Here is a 20,013-nt window from a genome sequence, read left to right as displayed (position 1 = left end):
GTGTGCAGACGAGGGAGGCCAAGAGAGATCTGGAGGATATTAAGAAAGAAGCACCTCTTGCATTTGGTGACTGGTTTGGAGAAAAGGAGTGGTACCTGTAGATGTTTGGACGGGGGTGGCCGCTCCCACAGATGACATTATGAGGAGGAGCAGGTAGGAAGTGGACGGTGTGGAGTTTGACCCTGGCAACTTTGAGATAAGGGTAGGCAGTCTGAGACACAGGAGGAAGTTGGAGGTAGAGGACGTACCAGTGTGGTGATGCTGGTTGAAGACAGGAGTGTGTTTAAACCTGGTGAACACTGAAGGACGCACCTGCTGTGTCGTCAGCTACTTTCACTCAATTAAAAGAAGCTTAGGGGATGTCCGCTGTGGTCCCAGAACCTCTGCATTGACTCTGTTAGCCCTCTGCAGAAACCTGCAAGGAAGAATTTGTTTCCCGTTCCCGGGCCAAGCTGAAGAAAGGATGTAGGTACGGGGAGCAGTCCAATTTTACGGGGAGGTGCCGGGAAGAGCAATGAGCTTGCTCAAGGTCAGACAGCACAGAAGGTAGCAGAGGGGGGATCTGGAGCAGGTCTTTTGCAGCCTGGTCTTTATCACAACTGCTTTTCATGCTGTGGGTGAACTTGGAGCAGAAGGTGCTCATATTGGGGTAGGATGTGGTACCCACAGGGGGTTGCACGAGTAGGTGGGCTGAGGGCAACCTGACCATGGCCTTGACTCTTGTTCAGGTACTGAATTCTGTATTGGGCACGTCATGGGGAAGACTCACTCAACCCAGTGATCTGGTAACCTTTGCAAAGGGTTTGGTTCTCTTTTTATTATCCTTGCTGGAGCAGGAGGCTTACCTGCCTCTCAGGCCTCCACATCTCCTGCCATCCAAGTGGCTGGAGGTGAGGTCTGCAATGAGCCAAAACGGACGCCAGGGTAGGCCTGTCTCTGGTGAGAGGACACGTTCCCTAGCATGAGGTTTAAAAAGGTTTGCACAAAGGGGGTGAGGGGTGGGGGGCAAAGTAGGAGGAGGCACTTAATCACCCACATTTATTTAGCAGGAGGCTGAGGTAGTGGGTTGAATTGCATCCCCCATCCCCCATAAATATGTCCAAGTCCTAACCCCTGGTACCTGTAAATGTGTCCTTCTTTGGAAAAGGGGTCTTTGCTGATGTAATGACCTTACTGAGTGTGAGATGAGATCATCCTGGATTCGGGGTGAGTGCTAAATCCATGAATTGGTGTCCTCATAAAAGAAAGGGGAGGGGGATCTAACACACGCGAAGAGGTCCCTGGGAAGCTGGAGGCAGAGAACGGAGGTCTGCTGCAAGCTTGTGGCCAAGAGCATTTGGAAGGAGCGCGGCCCTATGGACATCTCAATTTTGACCCAGGAAGACTAATTCAGATTTCTGGCTTCCAGAACTGTGAGAGAATAAATTACTCTTGTTGTAAGCCACCCAGTTTGTGGTAATTTGTTGTCATAGTCCCAGGAAAGCAATTCGGCCTCAAACAAGGGGCAGGCAAGAGCCTCCTATGCCCGAGGCAGGCATCAGTAATCACTCTCAGCATTCTTTCCCATGGAACCCGGTGGAAGCAGACCCTGCCCCATCCCGACCAGCTGCAAACCCGTGACTGGAGCTGGCAAGCCCCATGAAACTCATCGGCATCCTTGGTTTGGTGCCTACCCCTGGGTGACGCCCTGGCAGTTCTGGAAAGGGTCTGGCGGGACCACTGTTCTCAAGGGGCTGGGTGTCTTTGCCTGTGTGGGGTGTGGGGGGCATGGGGATGTGAGGTCTCGCCTCTGCAGCATTAACAGCTCTCGTCAGTGTTTGAACATCTGCTCAGGCCCACCTAGATTCTATTCAACAGCTGGGCATCTTCCAGCTCGCTGGCTGCCCAGCTGTGGCCCTGCACACGGCAGCCCAGCAGTCAGTCGTGGCTTACCCCACGAGATGAATAAGTCACCCACCGAGCATTTGGCAGTGAAAACCACGTGATAAATAAAATGCACCAGCGCCTAGATTTAAGGGCTATGAACTTCCCAAGGAGGCCTCCTTAACTTGGAAAGGAGCCACGGAGAGAGCACAGAGAAAGCGTGACCTGGGAGCTGGGTCTTGAAGGAGGAGGAGAAATTTATCCAGGTATGGAGAAAGAGACAAGACCTCGTTAAGGATAGAGGCTTCCTTACGCATCATGGCGGGCATTTCTTACCCATCTGTCAAGGGCGGATTGCTCACTCAGGGTACTTTCCTTCCTTCCTTCCTCCCTTCCTCCCTTCCTTCTCTCCCTCCTTCTTTCCTTTCTCTTCTTCCTCCTCCCTTTTTTCAGCATATTGATGAAGTATTACTTTCATCAGAATCACTGACTATAGTTACAAAAATGCAGATTCCTGAGCTGTATCCCAGACATTAAGTGTTGGAATCTCTAAGGATAGGACTTGAAGATCTTCAGTACCTGCATTTTTAAAACATTTTATTTATTTATTTGAGAGAGAGAGAAAGCATGAGCAGGGGGAGAGGCAGAGGGAGAAGCAGGCTCCCCACTGAGCAGGGATTCCCAACACAGGATAGGGATCACGACCTGAGCCAAAGGCAGACGCTTAACTGACTGAGACACCCACGTGCCCCTTAGGTATCTGCCTTTTTAACCCTCTTCCCAGATTACTCTGCTGCACCATCACCTGGAAATTATTGACCTAAAGGTACTTCCAATGCAGCCCACAGTCGATGGACTGATAAAAAGCAGGCATGTGGGCCTTTGTCTGGAGTTCCATTCTCTCCTCCGGAAACTGGTCGTGATATATGGAGGCTCCTTGGTTCAGAACAGCCCTGAACTGTGGGCCAGTCTGGGCAGGCCCTGCACAGGGTTGTAGCACTTAGTGGCTAGCCTGGGATCCAGGGAGAAAGGCTTTTTGCTACTTATTACCTGGGTGGTCTTAAGCAAGTGGGTTCACTTCTATCTCAGTTTGCGCATCTGTAAAGTGGGGCTACCAATAGAACAAACCTCAAAGGGCTGTTGAGAGGACTAATGAGGGTGTGTATGTAAGTGCCTCACCCTGGTAACACTGTAGAGTTTAATAAAGCAGAGTTTTTGTTTGTGTTTGTTTTTAAATAGTGGTGATGAAGAAAAGTAACTCATATCTTATCTAGGAGAGAAAACATGATTGAAATCATCATTACAGAGCCCAGGTGAAACTTAGCTGTTTAGGAGCTACTGATCAAATTGCTGAAAATAGTGTCAGTGATGCCTGAGGGTAAGCAATGATTCTCAATAGACGGCACATCAGATCCGCTGTGTTCAAGAACGGTCTAACCTTAACCCTGCCAGGCCCACTCTGTTGAACTGTAATCTCTATGAGGAGGCATCTGCATTTAAAAAAAAAAAAAAAAAAAGAGGGGCACTTGGGTTCCTCAGCCTGTTGGTTAACGGTCTGACTCTTGATCTGAGCTCAGGTCTTGATTTCAGGGTTGTGAGTTAGAGTTAGCCCTGAGTTGGGCTCCTCACTGGGCATGAAGCCCAGCTTAAAAAACAGATAGATAGATGATAGATAGATAAATAGATAGAGCAAGTAAGCTTTCCTACAATAAGTGTCAAGTGAAGGCACTTGAAAATCTTTCCTGATCTTTCCTGATTGCTTGATTGCTCCAGGAAATCTTGCTTCAAGGCATTGGGGGTGGGTTCTGGAATTTGCATTTTTAAACAGGGACTTCTTCAGAGAAGTTAGGGAAGCTCTGGTTGAAAGCAAGTTTGACCTTCTGTAGCAGAGAGAACTTTTGGTGTCATCTGACTAGTCAGAAGCCTCCTCCTTGACTAACCACCCTTCTTTGTGATTGTCTTTCCCTGCAACCAGGACTCCGGAAAGTGCTCTTGTCAGGGAGAGGGAAGAGTTGTCTGGAGGTTACAAAGCAGAAAACCTTAGTCAGTGCACGTATGTGTTTGTGCGAACCCGTGCACACTCAAACACACTTGCGGAAACTACCTAAGACAATGGTAGAAAAAAGAACTGGTTAAATCGTTGAATTTGGGCACAGAGACTGTGCTCAGAGAAATATTACCTCTAATTTTCAAAACAAAAGGATGAAGAAGGGATATTCTCATGGATAGCTGGGGAGAATTTGGGTCTCAGCCCTGAATGGAGGGTCCTGTCCTGAAACCCAACAGTCTCCGCCTCTGTCACTTTCCAGGATGGTTACAGCTTCAACGACGGTTTCCTCCTGGGGAATTCTGGGAGGGCTAAGCACACCTGTGTGCTTAATGCCTAGAAAATGCTAGAACCTGACCTACTAATGGTGCAAGAGGGAAAGGGGCTCTTAGCCAACCTCAGTGAGCCCGGAGTCAGGATAGGCAAAGGCTCTGGCTCCCTGCCTCCCCATTGTAGAAGGCACTTTTAGGCAACAGGCTTGAGCAATAGAAACCAGAGCAGGACAAAAGAGACCACAGTGACCACTGAGCTGAATGCAAACAGTCTCACTGACTGACTGACTTCAAAATAGCCATAGGCCCTAACTAACCGATGGGCCACTTATGACTGGTAGTCCTAAGTTTACCAAAAAAGGGAAAATTCCATAGGTCCCCATAGTCCCTCAGGATGGACCCTCAGCACTGCCTCATGGCCAACAATCTCTTCTTTGCTGTCCTGCCTGCTGCTCCCTGGCCATGTATTCAGAAAACTTCTGGTTCTTTTGTTCTGCCTTGGGTGAATTCTTGACAAACTGCGCTGCTGACCCCCAACCCATCAGAGCACCCCACATCCACCTCTTTCTAAGGAACACTCTCCCCAGTCTAGACTCTCCTGTTTGTCTCCTCCCCGAGGCGGGCTGCCAAGAGGACGGCTTTGCTTGCTGAACCCCATGCTGCTGGTATGGTAGCTTTTCTAGGTGACTTCTCTAACAGGAGCTTGGAAATAGTATTTTGAACTTTTCATGCTCATCTAGTCCCATTTTGAGGGACTGTCCTCAGCAGACATATTGAAGTTTGGGATGAACCAAATGTGCTGGATTAATAGACCAGACCAGGTACCACCGGATATGGCAGGGATCGAACAAGGCCCGGAAAATGGTTTATGAGAACAAAACAACAAACACGAGAATATGATGGGTGGATTATGTGGCACGTGAATTATCCCTCAATAAAACTGCTGCCCTCTCACCGGCCCCTCCCCCACCCCAACAAATAATTAAATACTGAAAAGTAGTTGATTTCCTGGAAAGGTAGTTTCTCATTTTAAGACCTACTGACCAGCCTATGTGAGGCTTGGTTTTTCTCTCCCATCCTATCCTGTTTAGAAATACAGCCTGTGTCATCCACCAGCATCCCAGAACCGGACCCACGCCCACCCCCACAAACCATGCCACTATTTAAGAGAGTGAGATTTGAAAAATCCCGAAACAGCTAGAGAGGTTAACCATGGTTTTTCAGGTTTGGGTTTACAAGCTGAATCCTGATTCCTCCTACTACTAGCAGCACTCAGTGAAGAGTTGACTACAGGCCAGGCGTTGAACCCTATAAGGTAGCAGGAGCTGCATTTCACGCCGGAGAAGACTGAAGCACGGGTTCCGGAAATTGCCCGGAGTCACTCAGCTGCTAAGTGGCTGGCCACAGCTCAACCTCAGGTTCTAACTTTGGTTGCACATGGGAAACATCTGGAGAGCTTTATAACCCACTGGTGCCTGGTTCCTGCCCCCACATCTTCTAATTTTATTGATTTGGGGTGTGGCCTGAGCATCAGGCTTTTTTTTTTTTTTGGTTTTGGTTAGAGCACACCAGGTGATTCTAATGAGAATCTATCTCCAAAGTTGGAGGACTACAAGATCAAGGCTGTTCACTCCTTGCACGCGCCGCACCCACGACTTGAGTAGCTGTAACTGACACAGCGTGGCTAAATTCCTCCATCTGGGGTTAATTCAGGGACGAAGAATATAAGTTTCAGGCCAGTGGCCGTGGCTGCAGAACCCCACAGGATTTCTTAGGCCGTGGCCGATCCTTGACCTTTGTTAGCCTCCTCTCCCCACAGCAGGAGGCCAGGATCAAGTCCAGCCCCACCCCACTCCAAGCCCTCTGCCCACATCTCGCCCTGGGTGGGGCGGGGTGGGGGCCGGGCAGCTCTTCAACTCCAGAGTGCGTGTCAATAGCAAGAATTCTTGATTGTTAACCCACCTAACCCAGTGCCAAGTTCCTGTAACTGGCTTCTGGACTCGGTCCTGCGTCAGCCCTTGTAAATCTGGCTAAGATGACACTGCTTCTGCCAGCTTCTTGCAAAGTTCCCATCAGGAACACTGCTCCTGTTTTCATGTGCTGCCCTTGTTTCACTTAGCAAGGGTCTTGGGCCCAGAGCTGCCCCTTTGTAGTAACCGCCCCAAATCCCTATCCTGCCACCATTCCTGAGTGGCTCTCCCTCCATCTAGTTTTGCGCTGGCTTCCTTTCAAGTCCTGGCAGTCTGCTGCCTATTAAACGGTCCTCTTAAAGACCCCACACTTGCCCAGGACTTATACTTTCAATGGTTTATTGATCTGCCCTTCAAAAATAGAGATTAGAGTCCTCTGAATTTAATATGGAAATTCAGTTGGAAACACGCAGTTGAAATACTCAAGAAGACAAAGCGGGAAATGAGCCCAAGAAAATGATGGCCCACCCTTAGGACCTCTCTGCTGTGGCCAGGCGGTGAGGGTGAGGGGAGGGGTTCCTCCTCTTCCTACCCTGTCCTCAAGGCTGGACTGGCTCTGCCTGCAGCCGCCCTGCCCCGCCCTCCCAAACCCGGGCTGCCTTGCTGCCCACCCCTGCCATCAGGAGGCAGCTGCTGCAGGGAACCTTTGTCTCCCCAAACCTCACAAGTTCAGCAGGACATTGGCTAAACTCGATTGAACAATGTGAGACCCCTGACTCTCATCATTGACCTCTGTCCTGAGTACGGACCCCTCCTGTGGTCTAGCACAGGATGCTCTGACCTGCAGACTCCCAGCTCATCTTCTCACGGCTGAGCTCCCCCTTCTCAAGGCTTTCAGGTCTGACTTTTAGAAACACTTCCGGTACCGACACCCTCCCCCATGGCTTCAAGCTCTTTGCAGAACCTCCCTCCTCCTCCTCCTCCCTTCAGCTGAGGAGCACAACTGCCTAGAGCCCATGTGAGTAGAGGCGCTTTGTTCTTACACCTCCAATTTACCTTAGGCCTAGAAGCCACTGTTGACGTTCTTGTAGCTTCTTGCAGTTGACAGGCAAATACGTGCTCACCTTCCTTTGAAATCTGTGCCATCCTCCTACACCATCTGTAATGTGGAGGCTTAGTTCCTCTACTGACAGAAAACCTAAAGTAACCGTGTTTCAGCCACACAAGATTTTTATTTTTTAAGTCAAAGAAGTCTCAGAGGTAGACAGTCCAGGGCAAATGAGTTGGCTTTGTGAGGTCCTCAGGGACCCAGGCTTCCTTCTGCTCACTGGTCTGCCATTGCTAGGTTGGGACCCTCATCCTCACAGCCCAAGATGCAGCTCAAGCTTCTATCATTCCACGAGATTTCCAGGTTGGCCGTAGCACGAAGGAGACCAGAAGTCTTCCAAAAGTACCAGAGAGCAGGCCCATGGCCACCCTGAGCTGCCAGTTAGGCTGGGCAATGTGTTTAAACAGTCTGGGTGACAGTGATTCCAGCTAAAAAATCAGTCCTAATTGTTGAGGAAGAAGGGGTGGGTGTGTGTTTGACAGCAACTTTCTGTCCCTTCCAGGCCCTTCCCTGCCAGCCTTGTTGTGCCCTCCATCTACAGCTTGGTTCTTCCTCACAAGCTCTGAGGGCTTTAATGCTTATATCATTTGGGGAGTCCTCAGCACCCCTGACCCACTCTGTGACCTTCCCAGGCCAACAGTCGTGATCTCCCTCCAGCCTCCCATCCTGGCGGCCACAGCATGGGGCTCATTGGTCTACCTTGGTGAAGGGTGCAGTGTCCTCTGACCACAACCCCTTATCCTTCCAGCTCCCTCCTCCCTCCCACCGATTCTATTCTGGGACCTCGTCAGGATCTTGAGTTCTCTGACTCTGCATTTAACATCCTCAGTTTACCTCTCAGGGTCACATGGTGTCCTGCCTTTCTTCTGCCCACAATCCCAGCTCCCTCCCTCCCTGATGAACCCAGCCCTGTCTGCAGAGCCTGCCCCTATGGACACCACACAGTCCAGACTCGTGGTGTCCAATGGCAGCTGCCTCCACACACTGCTTTCAAAGCCTCTTCCATGGGCTTTGAATTTCCTTTGCAGAGATTTCAAACCCTAATGACTCCCTTAAGCCCACCCTGCCCCCCAGTAATGATTCTGCTTCTTCTCTTTTATTTTTTTTAAAAGATTTTATTTATTTGAGAGTTTGGAGGGTTGGTGGGGGCAGAGGGAGAGGGAGAGAGAGAATCTGAAGCAGACTTCCAGCTGAGTGTGGAGCCCAGTGCGGGGCTTGATCTCACAACCCTGAGATCATGACCTGTGCCAAAATCAAGAGTCGAATGCTTAACTGACTGAGCTATCCAGGTATGCTCCTGCTTCTGATCTTTCAGAAAAGGGGTCCTCAGGTATGGTCTCCTCCATTTCCTTCCCTCTCCCCACACCTGCAAGCTTCTTCAATCCAACCTTTTCCTTCTGTCCCCATCACCAAGGGGGAGGGGTCTCCTCACTGAGCCAAGGCCCAACCAGCTAAGGTAGCTCCACCTCTCATCTTCCTTTGAGTAGCCACTCCATTTCCTGTACCTTCAATTTCTTTGTCTTCCTCGGCTTCTTCCTCCCTGTACAGAAATATGAGGCTGTCTTCCAAACTGAAAAAGCCCTCGTGTATCTCACTCTACTGATCTCTATAGAGATCTTTCCACAGCCTGGTTTGTGGAAAAGTTGCCTACCCTCCCTTTCTCCACTTCCTCCCTTTTGGATTTCTGCCCTTTCCTGTCTGGCTCCTGCTCTTACTATTCTTCCTGGAAACTGGGCCAAGGTGCCCACTGATAAGGCCTTTTCGGGCCTGTCCTTGGTGGCTGCCCTGGGGAAGGACTCACTATCAGCCCCTCCCTCCCTCCTCGGAAATTCTCTGTCCTCTTGGCCACCCTTTCTCTCGTCACCCCTCCATGGTCTCCTGTGCCAGCTCCTTCTTCTTGGGGCCTTGATACCGGTAATTCATCCATCCCAGGCAACGGAGGCTGCCCCGGCGGCCTGGGCCACCTCACAAGTCTATATCCGCTGAACTGACAGAGCGCCTCCCTGTCAAGGAAATGTAACATGCAAACTCAGCTTTCATTTACCTTTCCCTAGAAAACAGGACCTGCTGGCCTTATAAGGAAGGCCCTGACCTTCCAGCCAGTCCCGCCCTGTTCCCCAGTTGTTGCTCTAAGAACACAGGCTCCCTCGGGAGAGTTCTTCAGTGCCTGAGAGGCACCGTGTTCCCCAAGCCGGGGGTTGTTTTCCCTTGAACAAAGCACATCAAGCTCCTTACCAATTGTTTTTATTTTTGTCACTTGACAGCGTGTTGAGAACGTTGGATTTTCCCAGCGCTCCTCAGCCCCACTGCTCTGCTCAGGGGCCGTATCCCTGTGGGGAAAAATAGTTGGAAGAAAGGCAGGCAGGGATGAGGGGTCCCCACCCTGAGAAACCACCCTGAAAGGATTTTTATACCACCCTGGAAGGAGCCCTCTACCTTTTCCTGCCTGATAGGTAAATGACAAAAACCTCATTGGGTGACAGGCATGTGGAGGGTTAATCAGATTAAAACAGCCCACCAGGGAGCCCATACAAACCCCTATACAAACTCCCCTGGCAACCCTCTCAGGTCCACCTCCTTGGGTCCCCTCCCTCTTTGGGGGGCTTTGTACTATCGCTCAACAAACTTTACTTTGCTGCTCACTGCTCTATCTGGTCTACCCTTCATTCTTCCAAGCGCCATGACCAAGAACTGAGGGCACTGAAAGGAAAAAAAAATCCTGTAACACCCAGGGATCTCTTTCATGCCCAGGTTTCAACTGCTTCCTACATTCCAGCAGGACTCTGGTTTGAACCAAAGTTCCCCAGTTCTCAGGCATGTTTGGGAATGTCTGGGGGCCCACAGAATGGGATCAGCTCCGGTGTGTTTATCAGTGGACTAGATGTCTCCTGGGGAAGAACACGGCTATTGTTTCAGTTCCCTCCATCGCAGATCAACAGAGGGATCACGGAGTTAATCCAATACCCATCCACAAGCACTCTTCTAGCAATGGGAGGTGGAGGTCAGCAGGGAAGGAAAAAGACCAAATCCTGTCTTCATGGAGACAGGCATAAACAGCAAAATAAGGAAGATGCGTGTGAGAAATGCAAAGGAGAAAAATTACATGGGTAAAGGGATAGGAAGTGTGTGTGTGTGAGTGTGCATGGCTGTTGACATTTGAGGAGGCATGATCACTAGGGCGGTGTGGCGAGATCGAAGTGGGGATGCATGACCGTGTGCAAGGGAGAGTGCTCCAGGTGGAGGGAACAGCAAGTGCAAAAGTCCTGAGAGGACAGAAAAGGTCCTTCACTTGAGGATTGAAGGGAGCCCAGTGATTAAAGAACAGCAGCCTAGAGATAAGGTCATTGCATCCTGAGGGTGTGTGAGTGTGTGTGCGCGTGCGCGTGTGTGTTAAGGCTGATAGCTCAGGGCTTGGTAAAGACTTGGGTTTTGCTCTGAGGTGGGAGGACAGGGGAGGGTTTTGGGCAGAGTGGTGACATGGTCTGGTAGATCGTAAAGGTTCGCTCAGACTGCCTTGTTAAGAACAGGCTAAACGGCAGAAACAGGAAGACCAAGTAGGAGGCTGTTGCACTAATCCAGGCAAGATACGATGGTGGCTGGGTCTGGGCTGGGAACAATGGAGGTGATAAGTGTTTAGAATTTGCCTGGATTTTGAGAGTACTGCCAACAGAATTTGCTAATGGTGGACCCAGAGATGATATTATTTAAGAATGAATAATCCAGACCCTGGGTACTGATTACCGCCTATGCCTATGCTATGCCTTCAGACTGTACCATATGGATGGGGTTATGTTCCCCCTACAAAGCAAATTAATGGTTCCAACATCAGTCATTGTGGAAAGATGCTAATCCTGGGGTAGGAAGGAAGGCAAGCTGGGACTGGGGTCAGGGTGTAGGGATGCTAGGAACCTTCCTGGTCATGGAGGTGGTGGTTTTGGTGTGGGCAACAGTGTGGGCTGAGTGGGTTAGTCCTGAACTGTGCGGGGCTTGGCCTGCTAAGGGACTAGGATATAGCTGGTTCCCGTTGGTTTTCAGAGAAACTACTTCTCATTGTGGTCAGACTTCATTTACTTGTTACACATTTGTTCTTCTCAATGCAGACAGGAGTGCCCTTGATGGTGGGCACTGGCAGTGTGGGTCAGGGCTAGTGTCGTGGCTATTGGAGGGCCCTAGTCATGGCTGAGCCCAGGGGGCCCACAGTAAGCAGAACCCAAGGAAAAACCATGAGTACCAAGTGGCAGCAGAGGCCTAGTTCATGAAGTAAGTTCAAGCAAGTTACCCCCCCCCCCACAAACCCAGGGCCCCCCAGATTTCCCTGGGATGTGTGTGAGAGGCCCTGGAATTTCCTAGGAGCAGGAGGAGATCCAGGCAGAGAAAGACCATCCTGGGTGACTCACTGTCATGCTATTTTCCACACCAGCCTCCTGTTGTCTGGGAAATGTGCCTTCTCCTCCTTGGCTGACTCCCGGTCTCTCCCTCCAAGCTAGCTTTCCCTCCTGATATCCGTACCTCCTAGGCATCTTCTGATATTCAAGACCTCAAACCCAACATGTCGCACAGTGAGCTCTTCTTCCCCTGCCAATCCCTCTCCCTCCGCTCAGCCCCCAGAACAATACCATCACCCAGCCAGCTGCTGGCCAGAACCCTGGAGGGAAACTTGACTCCCTCTTTCCTTTTTTCTGTCACACCCACTTAATCATTTGGTCCAGTGTGTCACCTCCCAAACACCTCTCGATTCCCTCTTTTTTTCCATCTTTGCTGCCCCAGGCAGAGTTCTGGGGTGACCCTTGCAGGTTACCCTCCCACCCTCTTCACCCCCACAGCTCTTCCTGGTGACCTTCCTGGTCCTGTCACCATCCTGCTCGCCATTCTTCGTGGCTCACCATCACCTTCAGGAGTAGAGCTCTCCCCACGGCACAGCATCGGGACCTTGTGTGTGCCTGTGTGTGGCCCCAGGCTACCTGTCCATCTGTTCAGTCTTGGGCACCGCACTCTGTAGCACTTCCCGTGACAGCTCTGAACACTGGGGGTGGAGGGGTGGGCTGGGGTGGGGGCTGTTATTCCCAAGGTCTTCTGTTTCTTTGGACTGGAAGGAATTTCAGGCTCCCTAGAGGGAAGAGTATAGAAGAAAAAGCTCCTCCCTCTGCCCTCCTGGGGCAGGGGTGGGCTATTTGTTGACCTGGGAGAAAAGACACAGCGCTTTCAGCCGGATATCTTGCTCTTCCTGTCCTGCAGAAAGATGCATGTGGTCCTGTTTCCCAGTGTTTGTTGACTGGGGTGGACTTTGCTCTGGGAAAGGGGGAGGTCTGTGGTTTTAGGTGGGAGGAATTCAATTTATGGGGGACCCTTCGAAAGCCCACTCCCTCCAAGGGCTGTTTATTATTCCCCTAAGACTCTTGTGAAATGGGCTCTTTCAAACCCTCATGGTTCAGCTTTTGCTCTTTCCTCCCTGAAAGATCCAGCCATTGTAGTGAATTTCTTTCTTGTGTCCAATCTCACTCAGGTTCTGCATGAGCTGTGGTGGTCACCCCTAACCCCTTTCTCCAGGCTGACTCCTGGGCACCATCCTTGTGTCTCCACCACACTTTGTTAATCCGTCTATCCTTACAAGTCCCTAATTATGCTGCAGTGTCTGTATGTTTAATGCAGGGTTTTTTTGTTTGTTTGTTTCTTTGTTTTCTCTTTTTCATCTTTGTACCTCTTGTTCTTGGCACCAGGTCTGGCACGAAGGATTTTGCTTGGTAAAAGTTTGTGAATAATTTAGTTCAGCCTAGTGTGTTTAGCATAGATGGTGTTCTGGGCACGCTAAGCACTGGGATACAAGCTGTGAATAAGATGGGGACCCCTGGAGGTGTATGGTCTAGTGGAAAAGGCACACACACTTGCAATTAAATAATTATCAAATAATATGCTAAATTCCAAAACTAAATGTACGTGAGATGTGGCTCTTAGGTGGTTAAATACTGGGTCTGGAGTTAGGACCCAGATTTAAATCCTAGCTCCACAACCCACTAGCTTCATTGTCACAGCTGTGGAAGGGGAGGAACAGTACCCGTCTCCACAGGTTAAGGGTAAAAGGAGATGAAGTACGCAAAAGTATCTGGCGTGGTTATTGGGCTCAAGTTTGCAGAATTGTTTGTGCTGCCTCGTGTAGGAGCCTGGAGCCTTTGATTTTGCCTTGGGCAGTAGGACAGATTACAGGGAGGAGGGACACTGGCCCAGGGTTCAGAGACAGGGGCTCTAAATTGCATCTCTGGAGAGAAGTCTTTAGGGCGGGGTGGGGTCTGTAACCCTGTGACCCTCAGGCATGGCAGCGTCCAGAGAAGTGAGCTCACAGGAGCAGCAAGGAGATCTGGGTAATGTGTCCCCAGCCTGCCTCTGAAGCTGCTGAGTCAGGCCCAGGCCCAGAGGGCTCTGTTTTGTTCTGAAGGAGCTTGTGGCCGAAGGACAGGCCCGAATAGGGCCTGGCTGCTGGGACTTTGTGCCCAGTTATTTCATGGGAGCAGCTCAAAGCTCTGCCCTGCTGGGGCCCCTCCCATGCCCCCCACCCCTGCAGGCTGGCCCCAGGGAGCCTCAACCCAGATTCCTGAAGGGAGTTCCAGCCTGGATTTACAGAGGGAGTGTTTTTTGCTTGGGGCTTTGTTCTAGATGCAGCCCCCAAAGCAAAGAATTCCCGCTTCAAGAGGCAGGTTTCAGCCAGTGATGAGATCCCAGCTCTTGGAGTCTGTAGCCTTGATCAAGTGGTCTCGGTTCCTTTAATAGCTCCTTCCTCTGTCAAAGGGAGAGAGCATCACCAACCTCTCGAGATCCTGACCAGAATGAAGTGAGAAAAGGTATGTTCTCTTACTTTGCATCAAGACCTTCCTACCTAATGTTTATTATTCTCAGGGGTCCTGTGGGAGAGGGAAAGAAATGAACTAGAGACTCACTTCTGATTTGATCCATCTTGGAGGTGCCTGGAAATCAGGGCTTCTTGAATGTTCTCATGGTCCAGGGATCTGCAGGATGGATTCTGACACAGCAGTTCTGTGATGGGGGCTTTGAGTCCACGTTCCTAACAGTTCCCCCACCCTCCACCCCCAGCTGAGCTGACTCCTGATGTCCTGTCACCACCACACATGGGCAGCTCAGGGCTCGTCGTCTTCACGTCCCTCAGGGTTCCCTGCCTTGTTCTCCTAACCAGCCTGGCTGCCTCCAGCTTTCCCTGACTCCTCGCAGGCTGCTCACTGTCACCGGATGTCTTACTGAAGTGGAGGAGAAGATGTCTGATGTCCAGCCACAATGATGGCAGGAGCCGCTGCTTTCTTCAGAGAGGGGCAAGGAGCGCATCTTTGTCTCAGGAGTGGAGGGGCTTTTATCCAGCAAAACACCTTGGAGGCTGCCTGGGTGTGGGAGGTGAATGACCCAGGGCTAGTTTACAAGCAGACCTTAAGTGGTGTGAGGTAGAGCATGAAAGGGGACTATTTAAAGTCCTGACCTTTCTCCATGTGGGGGGTGATGATGTTGAGCTCTTTGCTGAGACTCAGTTTCTCTGTTGGGAAAAGGCTTAGCAGGTGCTGGTAATCACGGGCCAGTCGGCAGGGAGGAGCACCTGCTCTGGGAAGGACCAGATGAAAGGCCCAGAGCCCATCCTTTCCATCCCCTCTCTGCTCTGCTCCAGTGTCTGGGGGGAAAAAGAGAAGGCCTGGATCAATCCCTCAGGCTTTTAGGAACCTGTGCATAGGTATTCGCATAGGATCAAGTCCTTCTTGAAAGAGCAGGTGGCCATCTCCATAATGTGCTTGGAGATACTCTGGAGAAAAGGGCAAAATGGGCAGGCAGGTGCTGGGGAAGAGGGTTGGTGTCCCAGTTGGTGGCTCCCAGCATCGCCAGGGTCTGGACCCTACAGGACCCTTCCCCGCAGCCGAGAGGACTTCCCTAGTTTTCTGACAGCCTCAGTGTCAGCCAACGAGAATCCCTGTGCTGCCTTCACGTGGTTCTAATGTCAAGAAATAGAAAATTAAGATTAAGGAAATTGGACAAATCTGAAGGAGTTGCTGTGCACCTGGAGGAGTCTGGAGTTGTAGCCAAAGAGTCTGCCACCGGGGGGGGCGGTTGGAGGGGCTGCTCTAGAAGGTCAGATTCTAAGAGCGGATCTGGAGGCACGCAATTTTCTAGCTGATGAATGAGAAAACGCAGATGGCGATTACTGCACAGAAACCGCATTCGGGACATGGGGGCCCCCGCGAGGCTTTATGCACGTTTTTGGTCTCTTTGCACAAAAGAGATAATTGGCGTGAGCCTGGCGGGTCTGTTAGCTAAACACAGATGTGTGCTTGCAGCTGCAGCTGGACTTGTCCAGTGGCAGGAAGAAATTGTGTGCTGTGCAGGGGTGAGCAACGGACAGAGCAGGGCAAGCCGGCCACCGGCCTGTGGCGCCCCTGATTCCTCCTTGACGGCCTAGATGTAAGATAGGGAAACGCTTTGAAACACGGGAGGCCCTGGAGTTAATCTAGCAAAATACTTTACACCTATGGCAGCTCTGTGGACTTAAAAAAAAAAACCCCAAACCCCAAATCCACTTTCCCAATATCTTTCTTTCACTTATTTATTAATCTACTTCCAGAAAGTGATGGAGGCAATTTTTAATTAAAAACACGTATCTAAACTGGGTAGCTTTGACATAAGTCAGAAAGGTCAAAAGCCAGAGAGGAAGCAGGGAGAAAATTCTGCGCAGAACCTAAGGTAAGAGGTATTAGGCACTAAATGCAATCCTGACCCTCACTTGTCTTGTTTTCTCCAGCTTCCCATATTTGTGACCCTGAAGAAGTTGCCTTTCCCATGGCTCACTCCTGAAAGAAGTCACGGAAAATTTCTCAAGGAGTTCAAAGCTGGAGTCTGGATCCGCTCACAGCAGCTTTCAGAGCCCAGGGGTAGAGCTCAGGAATCCTCCTTTCTGAGCCTGTGGCCCCCTGCTGCGCTGCCCTCTCCTTAACCTGAAAAGTCACTGCTCACCCGCCATGTTTGTTCTTGACCCCAGACCCAGTGAAAGCCCCTGTTCTGGCCTCAGCTCATATGGTGAGTGTCCAGGGGTGAGGCAGCCGTGGCAAGTATGGGGAGGCCAGGTGCTGCCTGGAGTGCCCGCTTCTCCCCTGCCTGCCGCTACCTACTGCCAGCAGGGGCCGAGGACAGGTCTTTGGCTGGTGTCTGCACATGGACCCCTTCCCATCTCAATGTTCATCTGAGTTGGGGCTGTGTGGCCAGAAGTGCAGGGAGAGGCCAAGTGTGGGAGAGGCAGGAGGCTGGAGAGTGGACAGGGCACTGAAGACCATGTTGAGCCGGCGACTTTGTGTTTTAAGCACGGAAGGGGCCTAGTCAGATTAGATCCTCATGCCCACATAGCACCGGGTCCCCAGCTACTGTGACAGGTGACATTCAACACTCGCTTCGTCTCTGCCATTCCTTAGGCCCACTCTCCGAGCTCCAGTCATACTGCCGATCTTTAAGTTCCTCCAAAGGGCTTGCTCTCTCCTGTCTCTGGGCTTTCCCGTGAGTTTGCCCTTTTATGATTAAGAACCCACAACCTCCACTTGGCGGATGCCTGCTCCTTCCTTAGGAAACAGGGGCCAGCTGCCTCACCCTGGGGCAGGTGACCCATGGCTCCTTGTAGTTCCCCTTCAAAATATTCTCACTTGTAATTACATGGATGGGGTGGATAGTCCCTATTTTTGTGGCCCAGCAGCCTATTTTGTATTATAGCTACTGTATCTTTTTGTTATCCCTCCTTCGCTCTCAACCTCTGTGCTGTGGGTAAAGCTGACCCCTCCCCTGGGGGAGCAGTGACCTAGTCTACACTAAGCAATAGTTCATCCCCCTCAGCTTCAGTGATGGGCCCAGGAATGGGCAGGTGATCTAAATGAGCCAATCAGGGCTAAGGGCACTTGATCCCTGAATACTCGTTTGAGTTTTGGGGATCATTAACTCATTCACTTCTAATGGCCTAAGTTGGTAATGATTGAACCGCAGGTTGCCTGGGTCACCACGACTTGCCTGAGAATTGAATTAACCAAGAGGCAGCGAAGGCAAGAGATGGCTCCTCGTGACAGCATTTAAGCTTTGAATCAAGCTATTCCTAGAGCCAACTCTATCCTTGCAGGCTGCTCTTATAGGAACCAGTCAATTCTCTTTTTATTTTTTATTTATTTAAAGATTTTATTGACAGGGTGAGAGAGAGCGTGAGTGCATGCATAAGCAGGGGGAGCGGTAGGCAGGGGGAGAAGCCAGGAGCCCTATGTGGGGCTTGATTCCAGGGACCTGGGATCATGACCTGAGCTGAAGGCAGATGCTCAACCCACTGAGCCACCCAGGTGCCCTCAGTTCTCTTTTTTAAACACAGATCTGTTTGGGTTGGATTTGTTGTCAGTTGCAGTTAGAATAATATAAATGATAACCTTGTCTTCCTTTTTCCATGATTGCAGGGACTATGTCTGTGTCCCCAGGGCCTAGTTCAGGGCCTGGCCCATAGAAATGTTTAACATAAATGAATCAAGACATGAAGAAAGGGATCTCAGTGCTTCTCCAACCCCACCCCTTCGTCGTTTCAGACTTGAAAAGGAGGCAGTGGGTTGTGGTTCTTTCTGGGTGATGATCCTGTTACAGAGTCCCATTGGAACTAATTTTCATTAGAGCATGGATCTCAGACTATAGGAAAGCAGCCCCTTACAAGTCATTGCCAAAAGTGGCTCTGGGAAAGACCTGTTGCCCAATGAGATTTTTAGAGTGCCTGAAGTTCTACTGTCAAGATTTCTTTGGCTTACAGTTCTGGGAACGCTTAAGAATTCTCTGTGAATATATATATATATATATATATATCTGTATTTACTTATATGAATATAAAGAAACTCTGAAAAGTTATACAAGAAACTAATAAAAATGTTTACCTGTGGAGTTGGGATGGGAATTGGTTCAATGAAAAGCAGGTAGAGGAATGAGGATTTTTATATTGTTTGTATTTTGAACCCTATGAATTGAGCCTTTTCAAAAATTAAGTTAAAAAAAGAAGAATATACATGAATGCAGCACCACTAGGAGCCATTATCAGCTTTTAACAGCTGGGATGGGGGGCATTTATTTATCAGCTTGTTTTCCAACTTGGGAAGCTGGTTTAGTTGGGGAGGCCATGATAGTGTTGCCAGGAGTGGTTTGTCTTGGTTGAGGGAGGGGATGGTAGAAAGAGGGGAACATCGGGAGAGGTCTGGCCTGGGCAGATCACACATCTGACAAGGTAAGAGTAAAGAGAATTAGGCCAAAGGGAGGGGTAGGGCATTGAAGATACTCTTTCCCAGGGGCCCACCTGCCTCTGGGGGGACTTGATAATTTCTGACTCCTTTCACCTAAATAAGTTCCTGACACCATTATTTATGTGTCTGTAGGCATGTCCTCTCAACTTTCCGAGCCTGTTGACTTATCTGTAAAGTGAAGGGGCTGGACTCATGGTCTAGTCTGATGTTCTTTCTGGTTCAAATGTTCTCATTCTAAGATGCTGTCTTCTCTTCTTGCAACCTGTCCAGAAAAGGCACAGGTTACAATAATCAGGGAACAATACGTGTATCTTCAGGACATGCCAAGCTTAACCACCGAAGAGAGCTTGGGATTTGGAGTATCTGGCAAGGACAGTCACAGTGCCTTCCTGTATGTTGCTTTTGCTCATGCAGGTTAAGCAGACAAGCCAGCACGTGACGATTTAGCTAACTGTGCTGTGACGCGCTTCCTGCCACGCTCACCCTGCACTTCTGAGGCTCCCTGGAGGACTCCCTCATGCCCTCCTGATGCAGTGGACTACTTCATGGCCGGTGGACACCTGCAGAGCTGAAAACCTTACCCTAGGGAGGCTGCTGTCTCTTCCCCCTGAGAGAACAGGGAAGGCTCTCACCTTAGAAGCACAGTCATGGTAGTAGCTCTGGTTGTCTCTGTGGCCAGAGGGTAGTGAAGGGGGCACAGGTAGCATTTGGGGATGACCGGAAGAACACAGACCTGAGGTGGGGGTGATGGTGGAGCATCTGGGCTATTGTGTGGGGCTGGATGCTGGACATGGACCCTTGGGCACAGGGTCTGTTAAGGAATGGGATGCAGGAAGCCCAGGGGGAACATTCACCAAGGGCTCAGGTTTAGATTTTTATATGATAGCAATAAATATGGGCACGGAGATACAGGGATAGGACTGAAAGGCTTTCTGTCCCTTAAAACTGGCAGCTCCTGGCTTTCAGTTCTTATGATGGGTCAAGCACAGCCACTGCTCACAACTAAGAGAATAGTGTGGGGTTAAAATTTATAGAACCTACAGTGCTTATAATACACTGGAAAAAATATGCACATACACCCATACAATATATATATTACATATTACATACAATATATATGTCATTAAATTCTGTACTCTTACGTGGCTTGTACTTTTGTTCATATAGTACTTGTGTTCATATAGTAATTTGCTCAATGTAATGATTTAGATGACGTCAGAAGTTTTGTGATCAGTGTCTGGAACATTCCTTTTCTGACTGGCTGTGAGGCGCAGCCCCTGGAGGCCTAGCTGGCCCTTCTTTGCCAGCAGGCCCTGTGGGGAGATGGCTGGTCCCTCTGAGCCTTCCTCTGCAGATGGTGGGCTTGAGGTTGCCCAGGCTGCCAACAGGACACCATCTTTTTTTTTGTTGTTAAGAAAAAAAAAATCAGTAAATGTCTCATCTGCCCATCCAGAAAGACGGGGACCAAATGAACAGTGTTCACCTCTCGGGAGAGTGGGAGGATTTCTGCATTTTTATATATTGTGTGTTTCAG

General features: G+C 50.1%; 1 long non-coding RNA gene across 1 annotated transcript; it reads left to right on the top strand.

Annotated features, from left to right (window-relative positions):
* Positions 1-336: 336 nt before the first annotated feature.
* LOC116868385 lies at positions 337-19,632 on the top strand. The gene is made up of 3 exons (XR_004382805.1): positions 337-469; positions 15,983-16,257; positions 18,750-19,632. It is a non-coding gene; the product is annotated as an uncharacterized LOC116868385 (long non-coding RNA).
* Positions 19,633-20,013: the final 381 nt, after the last annotated feature.

The sequence above is a fragment of the Lontra canadensis genome, unplaced genomic scaffold (genome assembly GCF_010015895.1).
Source record: "Lontra canadensis isolate GAN:19392208 unplaced genomic scaffold, GSC_riverotter_1.0 scaffold15, whole genome shotgun sequence".
NCBI lineage: Eukaryota > Metazoa > Chordata > Mammalia > Carnivora > Mustelidae > Lontra > Lontra canadensis.
This window is presented reverse-complemented; position numbering and strand designations above follow the sequence as displayed.